Source organism: Cimex lectularius, unplaced genomic scaffold (genome assembly GCF_000648675.2).
Source record: "Cimex lectularius strain Harlan isolate CLEC.00 unplaced genomic scaffold, Clec_2.1 scaffold3, whole genome shotgun sequence".
Taxonomy (NCBI): domain Eukaryota; kingdom Metazoa; phylum Arthropoda; class Insecta; order Hemiptera; family Cimicidae; genus Cimex; species Cimex lectularius.
Genome location: NW_019392688.1, coordinates 4437441 through 4453572, shown reverse-complemented (window position 1 = coordinate 4453572; position 16132 = coordinate 4437441). Strand labels below are relative to the sequence as shown.

The window sequence follows — 16132 nt, the reverse complement described above, 5'->3', positions numbered from 1 at the left end:
TATTCGTTCCTTTTAAATACATATAGTGATTTTTATCATCTATGGCATCATATTTTTCTGCAGCGTTGTTTGTCCTATTTTTTAACGTGTAAATTTTTCGAATGAATTGTAAATATTGTATATACTTTCCATTTTTGTTTTGATAGACATTAAGAAAAAGTAAAACTTAAGGAATTATTTTTGGCATGTGAATAAGTAAGTAAATTAAATTATATGAAATACTTTTAAATTTAGTAATATTAAATCCATTATGTTTAGAGGTCTAATTGACCAAATTACTTCTTGCAATTAATTATTCTTTTTATGTAAGGTCTTCGTTGAGATACGAATCCCGCTCGTAACACTTTTTCATGTCAAACAAGACCTTGTATAAAAAGAATAATTAATTGAATTAAATACTACATGTAATTTAATGAGGTATGAAAATGTTAAGTTTCGATTCTAATTTCATTTTCTGTTTATAATAATTTCAGAAGCTACCTCTTTGAGAGCTTGTTAATAAAAAAATTAAAATTCAGATAATTGAGAAAACTTTATACTTCAAGGTTCTCCTCTTTCAAAGCATTTGCAGCAACTATTAATAATTACAGGCTGATTGAAAGTTTACATAACGAGGAAAAACCAGTTCCCAGAAAAGTTGATGAATTAAATATATTAAGAGTCAAATAAAATAAACGAAAAAATAATTAACATTCGCAATACCTTCGAGGATTCAGGCCCCTGAGAGTGGATTACAGGATAATTCACGGATATCGCAGGCGGATTTCAGCACCGGTGATGATTGCGATTGTATCAATTTATAATTTAAGCCGATTAGTAAATTTTAATGTATAACAAACAAAATCAGCCGAAAAAAATCCTACTGGTAGGTATGAGACTTGAACCTTGATTGTTATAGGAATATCAAAAATAAAGCAAATTTCAATGTTTATTTCATTTTCTCAAACCACTAGAAATGTCTTTGTTTTAATGTTACAGCACAGACTCAAATGTTAAAAAAAATAAATCACTGTTATATTTGTGATAATTAAAGATAAATTAAAAAGACGTTTTCAACAAGAATTTCTTTCTCCTGTTAGTTTTTGTTTAAGTACTGCTTTTCTTCTTTTCAGGTCACAGGCTTTTGATTGGATCTGGCTTCCGGGCATGCTTTATAAACTTAAACACTTCCTACCCACTTACCTTATCCTGATATCCTATCTAACCGACAGCTGCTTCAGGGTGAGGTGATTCGACTAGTTCTCGGAAATCAGGCAGATAACCGGCGACCAACAAGGGAGCATTCTTGGTCCCATCATTTATACTGCTGGCCTATACACCCTAACCGTCAACACCACCTACGCGAAGATACTACAGATTTTCCTCTCACGCAAATCCTATCCAAGCCCGGACCGACATCCAAGAACACCTTGAGCTTATGGAAGACTGGTACAAAAAGTACCCTCCACTAAACGAAAAAGAAATCGACTTTCTTTCAAGTATATTTAGGGCCGTAGATAGACTGGGCGACACGTCGATCGTACAGGTTTCGACACGCAGGATCATGCCCGCAGGACAAAACAGGAAAACTATATCGACATATCAAAAGACCGGGAAAAACCGACCAAATTAACATAAAATAAAAGCAATTAATTAAGGTTTTTAGTTGAGATAAAAAAAGTCATTGGCACGAGCGGGATTCGAACCCACGATCTTCGGCTAGATACACCGCTGTTCTAACACTTGAGCTATCGTGACCTCGATCCAATCGGACACTAACTTCCCATCTCAACCCCACCTTTTTGAATTTTCCCTCCTTTTTGCCATTTTTCAAAATTCAAAAAGGTGGGGTTGAGATGGGAAGTTAGTGTCCGAGTGGATCGAGGTCACGATAGCTCAAGTGGTAGAGCAGCGGCGTATCTAACCGAAGATCGTGGGTTCGAATCCCGCTCGTGACACTGACTTTTTTATCTCGACCAATACCTTTCATAAATATTAATTAGTTGACATTTTTATCTCAACTAAAAATCTTAATTAATTGTAGTATATTAATTGGTCAAGCGGACCACGAAATTAGGGAATAAAATAAAAGGATTTTTTACTTGCTTTGTGAAAATAAAGATTATCTCGCCAGTGCATCCATCCTTCCCTGTGGTGATCTCTACAGGAGTCGGGTGTTTGTGATTAGGTTTGTGGATTCAGCACAACTTGAAAGATTATTATTTCAAGTTTACAATTTTATTAGGTTATTAATAATTATATGTACAGGGGACTCATGTAGGAAGAGCGTTCCATTCCAAAGTTTATTACATTATAACCATACCGGTGCTTCCCATAATTGTAATATAGCTTAAAAATTATAAATAGGCAATTAATAACAAACCGTGTAAATTTTATTAGTGGAAGAATAAGATAAAAACTCTAAAGTAACCAAGTGAACTTGGTTTTTGAATGGTTTTCAGGATAATTCTTCCAAAATAAAACACATTATTTTGTTTAAAATGTATTTACTATGTTCTAAAAACGCTTGTTTTCGGAAACGGAAAAAATTACCGATTTATAAAGTATTATTTATAAATTAATTGATCTATTGTGCCGACTTTGTGGAAGAATTTTGCGTAGTTCGATGAGTTGCACGCAGTATCGTAGGCAATTTTCTTATTTGCAGAAAATTAGTGGGTTAGCTGTCCCGGGACGATAATTAATCGAGAGAGTCAAGGGACCGCACCGAGGTTTAATTATTAGAAAATTGGTGATGGGCAATGAAAGACGAAGTCTGTTTTGCCATACCCTTTTGACAGCAATTGGGAAAGAAAATTCAACTCAGATTAATCAGTTCTGAAGCAAAGATGATACCATCAAAGATTCCTCACTATGAAAAAGCATGCACAAACACAGGAGCATTTGACTTTAACGATTTTTGGGTTACGACACCCAATTTACTAATCGAAAATTACTAGTACCATATTTTGGAAAATGTCTCCATATAGTTTGAGGGGTGATGACAACCTGGGAATACGAGAGGGGGTAAATTTAACCCTCTAAGGCTATGCTTGCGAGCTTGAAGAAAAGAATGACCACCTCATTGTCTCGAGATGTAACATGATGTGGCAGAAGGTAGGGCACTCTCAAATAACTCCTTAGCCTCGAAACTTGAGCACCATAGCAAGATAAGCAGCGACAGATCGATTAAACACCGTATATTTACTAAGGAAAAATATTAGCTGCTTGTTGAGGAAATTTTACCACACCCCATAAATTGCCATTTTCGCGGCGGAAGCCCTCTCCAATATGTGTGGGATAAAAGGAAGACAGGTGGATAAGATAACGCCTCAAAATTTATAACGGTTTGTTATTTAAATCAATTGCCGTTTATAAAACCATTTCTCGTTGATAACGGAACACAACACATTTGGCTTTTTCAAGATTAAGAATAAGTTCCACTGTGGGCAATATTTGGCCATGGCGTTAAATTAAGTTGTAAAGCTGGTTTGTTTATCTGCAAAAATGGCCAAATCATCAGCATAAATCAATACCTTTATTATCGTCCCACAGGCATAAGCCAATTCAAGAGCCGGTTGCAAATCATCGGTAAACAACGAAAACAGAATTGGGCTCAATAGGCACCCTTGGCGCACTCCTCACCTTGAAGAAATAGGTGGTTCGTTTAAACCTTTCTTGGCAGCCGATAAGTTAGAATATGGGGATTTTAAACAATGAACAAATTAAAAGCTGCTTTGAGATCGACAAAAAAGCAGTACAGCTTACCAACCTTTGTTAGAAATTTAAACTTAATGAAGTTATGTAAGGCGAATGTATTGTCGAAGGTTGAGTACCCACGTCTAAAACCAGCCTGATATTCGTTTGGTAAATTGTCAGAGGCGATTGATTAAACTAGTAAACATTTAAGAAATCAAATCCCCGCGTGAAATTCCTCTGTAATTAGAAACATCATTGATGTTATTACTAAATTTTATCAGCTTCTATTAAACATATAAATACTCAATTAATTGTACACAATTTTTTCGAAATGAAAATTTTTTGTCACAGGCGGGATCGAACCCACGACTTTCGGCTCAATACGCCGCTGCTCTACCACTTGAGCTACCGTGACTTCGATCGCCCATGCCACAAACTTCTCATTTCGACTACCCGATTTTATTCTAATTTTGTTTGCGCGATTTGCTTATAATTAGAATAAAATCGGGTAGTCGAAATGAGAAGTTTGTGGCATGGGCGATCGAAGTCACGGTAGCTCAAGTGGTAGAGCAGCGGCGTATTGAGCCGAAAGTCGTGGGTTCGAATACTGCCTGTGACATAAATCTTTCATTTCGAAAAAATTGTGTACAATGAATTGAATATCATTGATGTTGTTTGAAAAGAGGGAAAATGAGGGAACAGCTGAAACTTGAGAAGGAGTAGGACAATTCAGGTAGACGAAATCGAAGAGAAATAATAATTTTTCACAAAATTCCGGAGAATACTTAAAGAATTCATATGTAACCCGATCACATCCAGGAGCTTTGTGCGTTTCAAACTGCTTATGACAAAGTTAAATCATAAAGAGAAAAGGGGGCGTCAAGTGAAGTAGTGATGAAAGCTTCAGCGTACAACACAAAAGGAATCCTTGGATGGGTTAAGTAATTTTGCGAAATGATGTGCCCAAGACTTCATCGATATTATATGGCTACAGGCAATTTTTTTTAGATTAAACTTATTTACCAAGGACCAAACTCTGCGAACTTGTAAGCTGGTATGTTTCTTTTCACATCTGAGCTAATCCTAGCTAAATAATTATAGTAATTAATTAATAAGCCTGGTGTCAGCGGATGTCCTAGTGTTGGGTCTTATAGTTCGAGAGCCTAACATAAATAGTAAGATATCCTGGGGTCTATAGGATGGTGAATCCATAATTTCGAGATTGTCGTTTCCAATCATTACTGTCTGTCAGTTCTCCATGTTTTAATCGGTCAGACGTGTTTCTTCTACTTATCGCAATATTTAATGTTGTCCTAAGCGCGTCTAAACGGTCAAAACAAGTTACTAAATCAAAGGATTAGACATTTTTCTAAATCATTCCACCATGTGCATTGGTTCAAATTTTATTCTCCATAAATTTGCATATTTGAAAAATATTCCAAATTTAAAATATTTATTATTATTTTACTTTCTTCCTTGTTGTTGGCCTTCTATTTCTTTTTGTATTTGAAAAATGTGCATTCATTTTTTAGGCCGTGTTGTTGAAGGTTGTTTTTTAATGAAAAATTCAAATTTACCAAGTGACCAATGTCAGTTCGACTCAACTGACTTACCACTCAGCAGTGACTACCCTTTTGGTAGCACCCACCTCATACAAACCTCCCTAGAGGGCTCTACGTGGTGCTTTTTCCCCCTGGGCAGCTACTATCCTCTGGCTTCTCCATTTTGCATTTCTTATGATTTTCTTTGGAGGGACTTCTCGAACGTCCAAAGGAGACCCGCAATGTGTTGCTTAGACTTTTATCCTCATTTTAATTGTTCAGTACAGGACATACAATATTCTTGATACAATTAGCCATACGAAAATAGTCTTCTCCCGACTTATATTATTTAATACGGTGTTACAAAAGAAGTAATGCTTATGACAAAACTTTGGCAGCCCACGAAGAATTTACATGAGGGTTTTTTTTAATATTTTGGGCACTATTTACAGAATTTCATCAGTTGATTAACTTTTGGCTTGAAAATTGTAAATATCTCAGTTGTTCTGTTGTCCCAGAAATGGAAGAAACTGCGAAGTTAAGACGATTGCCTTTTGCCTTGGATTTTCAGCTAATGCTAAGTCAATGCTACAGAAATGTAGAATAACTGTAATTCCTCTTGCGTTAAAACTTAAATTCTAATTACTAGAATATAAGCATAACTTCTTTTGGAATCACCGACTTACTTTTCAAAAAATACAGAAAATAGAGAGAGAAAATGCTAGGTCACATGTCCAAGAATTGGAAGGAAATTGCCAAGCAATGAAATGTGGCGTCTTTGGCAACAAAATTTTATGGTTGCTGAACCCCACAACTTTATGATGACGGGATTATTGAATATACATAAATATGAAAGAGAAAACAATTTATCTTCCAGTTCTGTTATAAAAGAAACGGAAATTGTCCGACTTAATATTGCTCTTTAGAAAAACAAATTTACAATGGTTCGAACTGTATATAAGAAAGGACAATTGGTGATTTTCAAATCAATAGTTGGTCATTTTTTATTGAAACACATGAAGAAAAACTGAAGTAAGTCACATTCAACTTTTCTTGATCAGACCGCATCTCACGATTTCTAAATAAATATCGATTAACGGTCACTAATCACCACACACTTTTTTTGATCAAATAAGTCTAGCCGTGAGAACCTTCGGATTTTAGCCAATTGAAACAGCAAAGAAAAAAAAACCGACCAGTGCTGATCAGGTAAAGTTTGATCCGATCATGAGTCATTCCTTTCAACTTGATTCGAAACTTAAAACGTCTCAGTTGATTATTTACTATTTAACTTTTACACTTCCAAAAAATAGTAAAATCAACGTATTCAGTAAATACACTCTAAGACAATAAAAAACGGATAATTGTATTTATTTGTTTATTTGCCATAATAAGAAGGCATAAAGATTACTAGTTGACATAAAAAGTCAATACAACCTTTATTCAATATTTCTAATTCTTTTACAAACTTTTGATTAAAAATGAAGAAAAACATTTCAATTTTATCCTTTGCAGAGCCAACTTGTCGAGTAGAAATTGGTATTTCTTAATTGTTTCCTTTGATGAAACAATACATTTGAGTAAAAAAGTTATTAATTTTTTTCTTAAAAGCATGTTGTTAAGTCGAGAAGGTGTCGCCCGGGTAGATACTTTGTCCAATGACGGACGTAGCGAGTCCTGGTCGTGCCGCGTTCTACCATCCACGATTGTCGAAGAGAAGGTAGTGGTCGATCCCGATGTTTTATTACTCTTACCGCACTACGGAACTGTCATAACGGCTTCCTTCATAGTTAGTCAATTCCAAACGGTATTGTCCGTAATGTAAGGGTGAGCTCTGAAACTATCATAAGAAAGTTGATAATAGCTTAGCTTGATGTCGTGCATCTGGTTCCCTACTACTGTACAGGCATCGAGCAGAAAGAAGATTATTCAGATTATATAATTAGCATCTCGCTTGTACACTGGAACAACTTTGGGAACTTCAAGCAGAAAGAGAGTATCAATAACTGGGGCATGAAACAATTCCTTAGGGAGTGGAATTTATCCCCTGGCCACAGGCAATCGAAAGAGTTTGTTAAGGCGATCAAACCAGCTGAATCGAAATGGCTATTCTCTATCTCAAGGAAGGGAATTCGGAGGCTGATAGGTATTCAGACGGGCCACTGCCTGAGAAGACACCTGTTCGTAATGGGTATCCTACCAGATCCCTTTTGCCGCTTCTGCGAAATAAAAGAAGAAATGGCAAGGCACCACCTCGCACAGAGTGATAGGTATGCTGGGTCTAGATTTGAAATCTTTGAAGGAGAGGACATCACCAAATAAAATGTCCCCGAGATAAAATGGTCCAAAATCTTAGGGTTTGTAAACAGGTCCAAGAGGTTTATGCAGGACACGTGAGCCGACCAAGTCCCCCGGACCGTTTAGGGATGGGGTACGAGTCTACCCAGGCATTTAACCTCTCGGGTCTTGGTCGCCTACCCTGCATAATATATATATATATATATATATATATATATATATATATATATATAACTTAAAGCAGATTGGTTTGTAGCTATCAGGGACCGTCTGTAGAGAATAATTGGCTAACGCTTTGCTTTATATGCCGTAAAACACAGCCTTTCCAAAGACAGTTGTTTGATGTGGTTAAAATTATTTTAATATGGGGTTGCTTTTCTTCAGTCCATGCCTGTACAGAACAGTTCATCATACAAAATGGAACTTTGACTGCGCTAACGTGCATTGAGAAAGTTCTTCTGGAACTTGTGGTCCCATTCGCTCCATTTATTGGGAACAACTTCATACATACATGGTAATGCTCGACCGCATATAGCTCGTGTGGTCACCTATTACTTGGAGGGTGTAGGGATTCCCATAATGAATTGGCCAGTATTTCCTGACGTATATAGAACACTTATGGGTTATGATAAAGAGAGGAAAACTTCGTTTGCAGCCTCTAACAAGCGTTGAATACCTTAAAACAGCTTTTGTTGAAGAAATCCGAATGCTTATTTATTTACTCGTTGCTACGGGATAGAGATAGGGATAAAAGAGGTGGCGTCAAGGCTTTCTGCACCTCGGCCGGAGTAACTCTATCGTCCTCCTCTTTTTTATAACTCACTGCCCAACTTCACGTTGTTAATCAACCTCCATAACCTGGCCAGCGGCTCCTTAGTGTAGACCCTTGCTTGCGGTTTTTTCATTACCAGCTACAAGAATCTGCACCACAAAGGCCTCCTCCTCTTCCTGGCAGTATCTGCAGTGTTTCTTCTGTCTGTACTTTTTTCCGGTGCATGTGCCTTCTTAGTTGGCTCTGCCTTGTCTGGAATCCAACCAAAATCCTAGTTCGGTTGAAGTTCCCTTCTAGTAACATGCGTGTGCCTTGTTACGTTTTGAGGATGGCCCTTCTATGAATATCTTCGCTTGCCTCATGCCTGGGGTACGTCCACCAAACGTTGGTCTCATGACGAATCCATTTTAAGATGTATCCTCTTTTATGGCAAGATTCTTGGCCACAGTAGGGTTCTGGACGTAGCGAGTCCACGTTGGCTCCCTCTTTGGCCAACATAACCTCTTCAATGCCTCTGTACCCTGAATGCACATGGGCATGCCAGGGTCAAGTTATTGGTGCCGCTGACTTGCGGCAGGGCTTCCAAGCAGTTCCAAACATTCTTTGCCTTCACTTCACATGAGCCTTGACTGCTGCCTGACTGTCAGAGAAGATGTCTATCTTCCGAGAATGCTAATTCGAGAATTTTTATTTCCCTGGCGCAGACTGGAAAACTGTTTCATATTTACCCAAGTTTCTCAGTGTCTGAGACTGTCTCCGTCAGGCCAGAGGAAGTAATACGTCTTACTAAAAGAAAACTTAGGTAATAAATTGTTAGTTAAATTTTAATCTATCACTAAATAATTTACCGGTATTTTCGTGAATTTTCTTTCAATAATTAAATATTTTTTATTAAATGTCATGAATTTCTGATCTTCTTTAATTTAGTTTACACTATTAATGAAATTAATATAACAATAAAAATACATGTAGTATGAAATAAACAACAAACTGAACCTCCCGTTTGTTGTTGTTTTTTCTTTAAGTGTACAATAATGTGGGACGTTTAAGGGCCGACAAACTGCTGAGGTCATCGCCGGTCCTCTGCGTGTTCTTTCTTGTTTTACTGATCTTTCACGTGTATTCTTATAAATGTTGTAATATTCTGGGTAACTAATATATACGTATATTTATGTATTCGATTTCACCATTATACACTTTATTGTGTGAAAGGGGTTATTGTTGAGAATCTCATTCACATTTTTTAGCGTTTAATAATTGAGTCTTTGTCTAAACAAGTTTTAAAGAAATGTAAATTGCTAAGGCAAATGAAGAAAAAATGACGGATAGATAAAATTCGTTTTAAATTTTTAATTAACATTTCGATATCACAGTTTTCCTCGTCTTGCCTTAATTACACCTCGAAGACGCCTCGACATACTTTCTACCAGTTTGGAAATGTCTCTTTGCTGGAAGTTGGCCCATTCTTCACGAAGAGTCCTTTCAAGATCGTGGAGTGTATCCTCGTGATGGACGTGCTCTTATTCGTCTTTTGAGGTTATCCTATAAATGTTCGATGGGGTTCAAGTCTGGAGAACGGGCCGGCCAGGCTAAGACCCTAATGTTATGCTGTTGAGGGTACGTTTGTACTATGCGAGCGACGTGTGGACGGGCATTATCGTGCATTAGAATAGGACTGTCGCTGATTTCATCGAGGAAATGCAACGCATGAAGTTCCAAAATTTCATCCACATAGCGAGTGGGCGTCAAAGACCCTCCACGAACACCAACCAACTCTGTGCGACTCTCCCACTCACACCATCACTGAGCTGCTTTGAAAACGTTGGCTCTGGGAAAAATTACAAGCTTCGTACCTTTCATTTCGCCTTCTCCACACTTTTTCAGGCCCATCTGGAGATCATAGAGCAACTCTACACTTATCTGTAAAAAGTACAGCTGACCAATCGTCTAAAGATCAATGGTTGTGTTCTCGAGCAAATGCGAGCCGTGCAACTCTGTGTGTTATGGTCGATTCTGGTTCTCTTACTGAGAAAAGCCAACAGCCCATACTGATATAACGTCTTCGAGCAGTGCGTTCAGAAATTTGGACACCGCGAACTCCTGGAGATGATGAATCGCTCGAACAACAGTAAGGTGCCGGTTTCGCTAAATCCTTAAAGTCAAAAAACGGTCACCCTGAGGTTCACCATAGGGCGTCCAGAACCGGGCCTTCTATGGTAGGACCCAGTTTCTCGAAAACGTCTTCTCGCGCAGTTTCGTAGGGAACTTCGATGGCATTAGCCGCAAACCTGATGGTACATCCATCATCATCAAGTGGCACACCACGCGCAACATCCCAAGCACTAAGTGGCATTTTTAAGTTTAAAAATTGAAATTAAGAAAACAAAGATGAAAACTGAACACTTTATTGCTTCAGAATTCAAATGAGACTGAATAAACAATTTAAATTCTGTAAAAAGTAAACATTGAAAAATCCTTTATCCTTGTTTTGGATTAAGGATTAAGTGTGTTTACCTCTAATCGATATTCCCAATTTAAAATATAGCATAAACAAATATTTATCGATAAAAACAATAAGACAAAATAAGAGCAGAATTTTATTTTATCGAGAAAATGAAAAAAAAAATCAATTGGGTGGAATTTTTTCTTGGCAGTGTATATACGATTTGTCTTGAGAAAAATATGGGATAAATTCTGCTTTTTTCTGAACGGAATGAGTTTTATTATATTTTTAGCGTTTTTAGGCCAAGGATAATATTAATTAACGGTCACTAATCTCTACACGATAATATTAATTATATTAAGCAGAAATGCTTACTCAAATTGATGTGGACACATTCACGAGTGTCCATTTTGTTTTCTTATGTCGGCTTTTATTTTTAAGCATTTATTGAAGCAAAAAAAGGAGGTCAAATTCGCAACCTGTGTGTAAGTACATTTATTAGTTATATCATTATCTTGATTATAGTCAATATATGTCGTACAAATTCTTTGTATGCCAGTGATTTATCCCTTAAGGTGATACACAAGGAAGCTTCGGACCTCCCGTAGCAAGACCAACGACCGAGCCATACGGCCGTCAGAACCGGGAATTTGGCGGAGGTCGAGAAGTTGGAATTAGACATTTTACAAACCGATTTACCGACAATTTATTCTAAAAGATCTCAACACAGTGCAATTTTACATCTGTGATATTATTCCTACGATTATCAGTATTTGTAAATTTATAATGCTATGTTTTTAAAATAAATTGACAAAACCGTCCTATTTACGGAGTACGCGTACATCGACGTAGTACTGCCAGTAGGCACTAGAAAGCACCTCTTTACGCTTTCAGAATGGCCAGGCATGCCCAGTCGCCCTTTTTCACCACTTTCAACCCCATGTCTTGACGAGAACGGCATGACGATTTCACCCTGTGCCCTTTTAATTAAATTTCATATTATTAATGTAAAACATTGATATTTTTAAATTTGATTTATCAATTTTAGTTCTGTTGTTTTCTGCACGAGTAAGGATCTTCTTCTATAAAACAAGATGAAAATATTTTTATAACATATTATTTAAATCGTACCTCAATACATCGGGTTATTGGGTTAAATTTATCATTTGGTTCGAAATGGGAAACATGACGCTTTTTCATCCATAACCTATATTTTCAAAGAAAGCCTCTTTTTACAATTTTACAAGTGGTAAATTTAACATATTAATGTGTAGAGATTAGTGACCGTTAATCGATAGTTATTCAGATATTAACTTTACTTTGCCCCCCCCCTTATTGTCATTATAGCAATAATACTTAAAGTTCTGAGATTAAACCACTTTCTTCTTTTACATCATAATTTCATTCCTCTAGCATAAAATCTGGTCCTAACCCACTGAGACGCAGCAATGAAGCACAAAAGAGACATAGTTGAACGATGGGAGAATAATCTCTATTCAATTAATTGACAAATATATTGACTCCGTTTACAACCCCTCCTTTAGGAGAATTTCCTCATTTTATTTGTAATGAAATTTGCTTCAAATTTCTTCCATTGCCAAGAAGAGAATTATAGTGCAGTTCTATAGGCAGTGCCTCAATCGACCGCACACATAATTATGCACAATCTGCAATTTGAAGGTTAACGAAATTTTGGCACACATAATCTGTGCCTAATGAATTCGTTGTTAGGAAAAAATTATTTACTAAACTGGTTAAGATTGCACCTCCATTGCTCAGTAGTGACTAGAAATTATATGGTTATAAATGGGAACTGATGTTAAAAAATAAATGACTTATGTTATTGTACCCTGATAGACAAATTTACCTCACCATTCAATTTATTTTTAAAATTAAATCCATTATCTTTAAACATTAGTTACAGGGAATTAGAAGCTATCGTATTCAAAATAAACAGTAAATAATACCTTTTTCAATTAATTAATCTTTATGTAAAGTATTGGTTGAGATAAAAAAAGTCAGTGTCACGAGAGTGATTCGAACCCACGATCTTCGGCTCGTGACAAAATGAAGTAAATAATACTTTATTTACTTTTATACTGATTAATCCTATCTCCACAAAAAGTAGCATTATGCCCCCCCCCTAAGAACCTAGTATGACAGTGTCAGGGTCATAACATTATTGGATGAAGGATAAAACCAGCGCGAAGACGCCAGGAGTCGTCTTCAGGCTTTTCGAAACCGCATCGTTACCGGAAACGAGATAAGAAATCGGATATGACAAGCCCGAAATATTTCGATTTCCTCCAGGGCTGTAATAAAAAGGTTAATGAAAATAACCTCAAGGCCCGGCACCCTGGTCTTGTACCTCTTGTTACCACAGCTCGGAAAATGGCCGGGCTTCGCATGGAAACATGTAAATTGGACATTGGAAGATTGTGGACGAGTTGTCTTAACCTATGAGGTGACAGTTGGCCTCAAATCTTCATATGGGCGTAATTTCATATAGAGACGGTCAGGAGGAAGGTATTCAGTATGCAAGTGGCATTGCATGGTGTGTCATTGATGTTCTGGGGCGCCACTACCGAATTGGTTGTTGTGAGGAAGATCTCTAACTTCCCAGAGGTGCTTAAAAGACAAAAGAAGAACATGTGGTGCCTTTACCTCCCACATCGGTGAGAGCTGTCGATAAACCAGGATAATGCCAGGCTGGTGTGTAGTCTGGTGAATGACTACCTGACTGAAGTAGGAATTGAGCAGTTGGCCAGCTCAAAGCCCAGATTTGAACCCAATCGAATATATTCGGGACCAACTTAAACCACGAGTACGACTGCGGAACCCATGTCCTAACTCCTAGAAAAGTAGGAAACGGCTGTTCTTGATGAAGAGGCAAGATTTTTCAGAATTTTATCATAAATATTTTCCAAGGAATGCACAGGCGTTTAACGGATTCGTGCCTGAAGTGGAAATAGACTTTTTTAAGATTTTCATTTGTTTATGAATTTTATGTTCTTTTTTTCTTTATTCAATAATTGTTTTATATTATTTTTTTAGAATTAGGTAATAAATTAATAATAAATAATAAATTTAATGGTGGCATGTTAAATTTTATTCATTCATTAACCTTTGCCTCCTGATACGGTCATTATGCAAATTACATACACGAAAAGTTCGGAGATTAAACTATTGCGTTTGTTACATCAAAATCCATCCTCAAGCATAATACCTGGTCCAAAAGTACCCAGTTTCCTAAAACCTCGTTAGAGATGCGAACCTGCGCTACAAATGCGCACGGAGTTGGTGAAAAAAAGAGGAAAATCATGCAATCTTAACATTAATTTTTTTTTGATAACTTACTGGAATCCATGGAAAAATTATTCTTCAATTTAATTATTTGTTCAAATAGTTACGTGAATAAGTACTAAAGGCTCCCTACAGGGAGCGTGTAGGCTTGCCATCCAATCTGAAGATGGTACTCGAGCACTGCAGCGAGTTTCAGGGTCCCCTGTTCCGCTTTTTAGGGGAAATTGGGTTTTTTTATTGTATATAGTATGTCTTATGTGTCGTGTGTCTATATGTTTTGTCTGATGGCATGTATTTATTAGCGTGAATGGCGAGGGATGAGGGTGAAATTTAACGTCATCATCGCCCCTCGAACGTTGAGAGCGTATGAGTGTGTATTCGGGGTCGATGGTGGAATATTTATAAAAGTACCACTTATCGACCCCAATCTAGATAAGTTTGAGTATAGGTACTTGACATTCCTCCACCGACCAAACGGAATGAGTGTACTGTATTTATGTGTATGAATGTATTTATTTGTATGAATGTAATGTTTGAACGTGTAAATACAATATTGACTTAGTTTGGGGCTGAAATGACCTCGATGTCGGAAGCCCCAGTAAATAAAAAAAAAGAAGTACTAAATCGTGAAATAGCAGAAGCAAATAGTTTTACTGCTATAGGTGATTATATGAGGACTAATCAAACCAGATAAAACTTAATTATTGTGATTAATTAACATCTGATTCAATATGGGAAACCATGTCGCTTTTCCACTACCCGTATGTTTTGAAAGAAACCTCTTTTTACAATTTGACGAGTAGCAAATTCGACATATTAACTTTTCCTTGTCTCCTGATACGGTCATTATGCCAATAACACGGAAAGGTTTTGCATAAATTTGGTGTAAGCATAGATTAAACCTACTTCTGTTACATTTCAATTCCATTCCTCTAGCATAGCCCAAACGTGGCATAACACAACATTGATTTTTTATTATAACTGTCGAACGTTTTGTGTTTAAACAATTTGGCATTGACCCGAATAAACGATATTTTGAACGCGTTGTATCCGGCCAATATGGTGGGTGAGCACGTCCCGGAACGAGTGGAACAAATACGCGATTAAATATCATATCTAAACGTTCACTGACAGCTTCTTTTTCACTCGGGCCGCTAAATTTATTTTCCTTTCGGCTCGAGTAGCAATCTTATTTGCATGAAATAAAATGTAAACGTCTTTTTGTCACTTCTTGTGGAATTAACGCTCGCGCCAATGAATTGATTACACAGTAAAGAGTAAATAATAGAACGTATGGAAAAAATAAACAAAAGGGGGAAATTTAATATACTGTAAGATTAGTTAAGAAAAAACATGGACTAGTTAGCCGGTACTAATCGTGGGATAAGTCCATATCCATGAATAATTGATCCAGTCAATCTAAGTCAATTATTTATAATTATCGTGTATTATGAGGCCGAATTCACTAATTTACAACATATATGACATATTTTTTAATGTTAACTGGCCTTGAAGTTTCAATCAGTTATCTCAGGTTTCATTTATTTTATGGAGCAAAATTACTCCATAAAATAGTGAAACCTGAGAAAATTGTTACGGTATTCCTCGGTTGTTTTTTTCTTAATAGTTAACAGCTCGAAATTTAATGACATAGTCTCACTTACTTTTAATTCCCCTGGGATGCCATTAAACACTTTCATAAGCGAAATCCTTCCCATGCGAGATAATCACCAAGGACGAACACCTCTGTTGATCGAACTGTTGACAGCCCACACCAGCATGAATAATCTGGCACAGTGGGCGGGTAAACAGATAGTTGAATCAAGTTATAATCCCATTTATTTACAAAATTACAATGTATCCTAATTTTCGACGTGTTGACAATAACAATTACAGTTATTTCAAAAACTGAACAATACAAGTTGACGTATATGCCTATATATTATAAACATTAAATAATTACCTGTAAATTTAATTCACAATTAATTACCTGATTATCCGACTATGCCTTTTTTTCTGCTGCAAAGTTAGTTCATTTTTTTAAAACTTATAAATTAAGAACAATTTTGTTTAAAAATGTAAAATGTTTGTGTGTAA

At 36.6% G+C, this 16132-nt stretch overlaps 1 long non-coding RNA gene across 1 annotated transcript in view; it reads right to left on the bottom strand.

The window, feature by feature from the left end:
• Positions 1 to 15800, bottom strand: part of LOC112126547 — an 89817-nt gene extending 74017 nt beyond the window's left edge. Inside the window, exon 1 of the long non-coding RNA XR_002910036.1 lies at positions 15700 to 15800. This is a non-coding gene — a long non-coding RNA (uncharacterized LOC112126547). The remainder of the gene's footprint in view (positions 1 to 15699) is intronic.
• Positions 15801 to 16132: the final 332 nt, after the last annotated feature.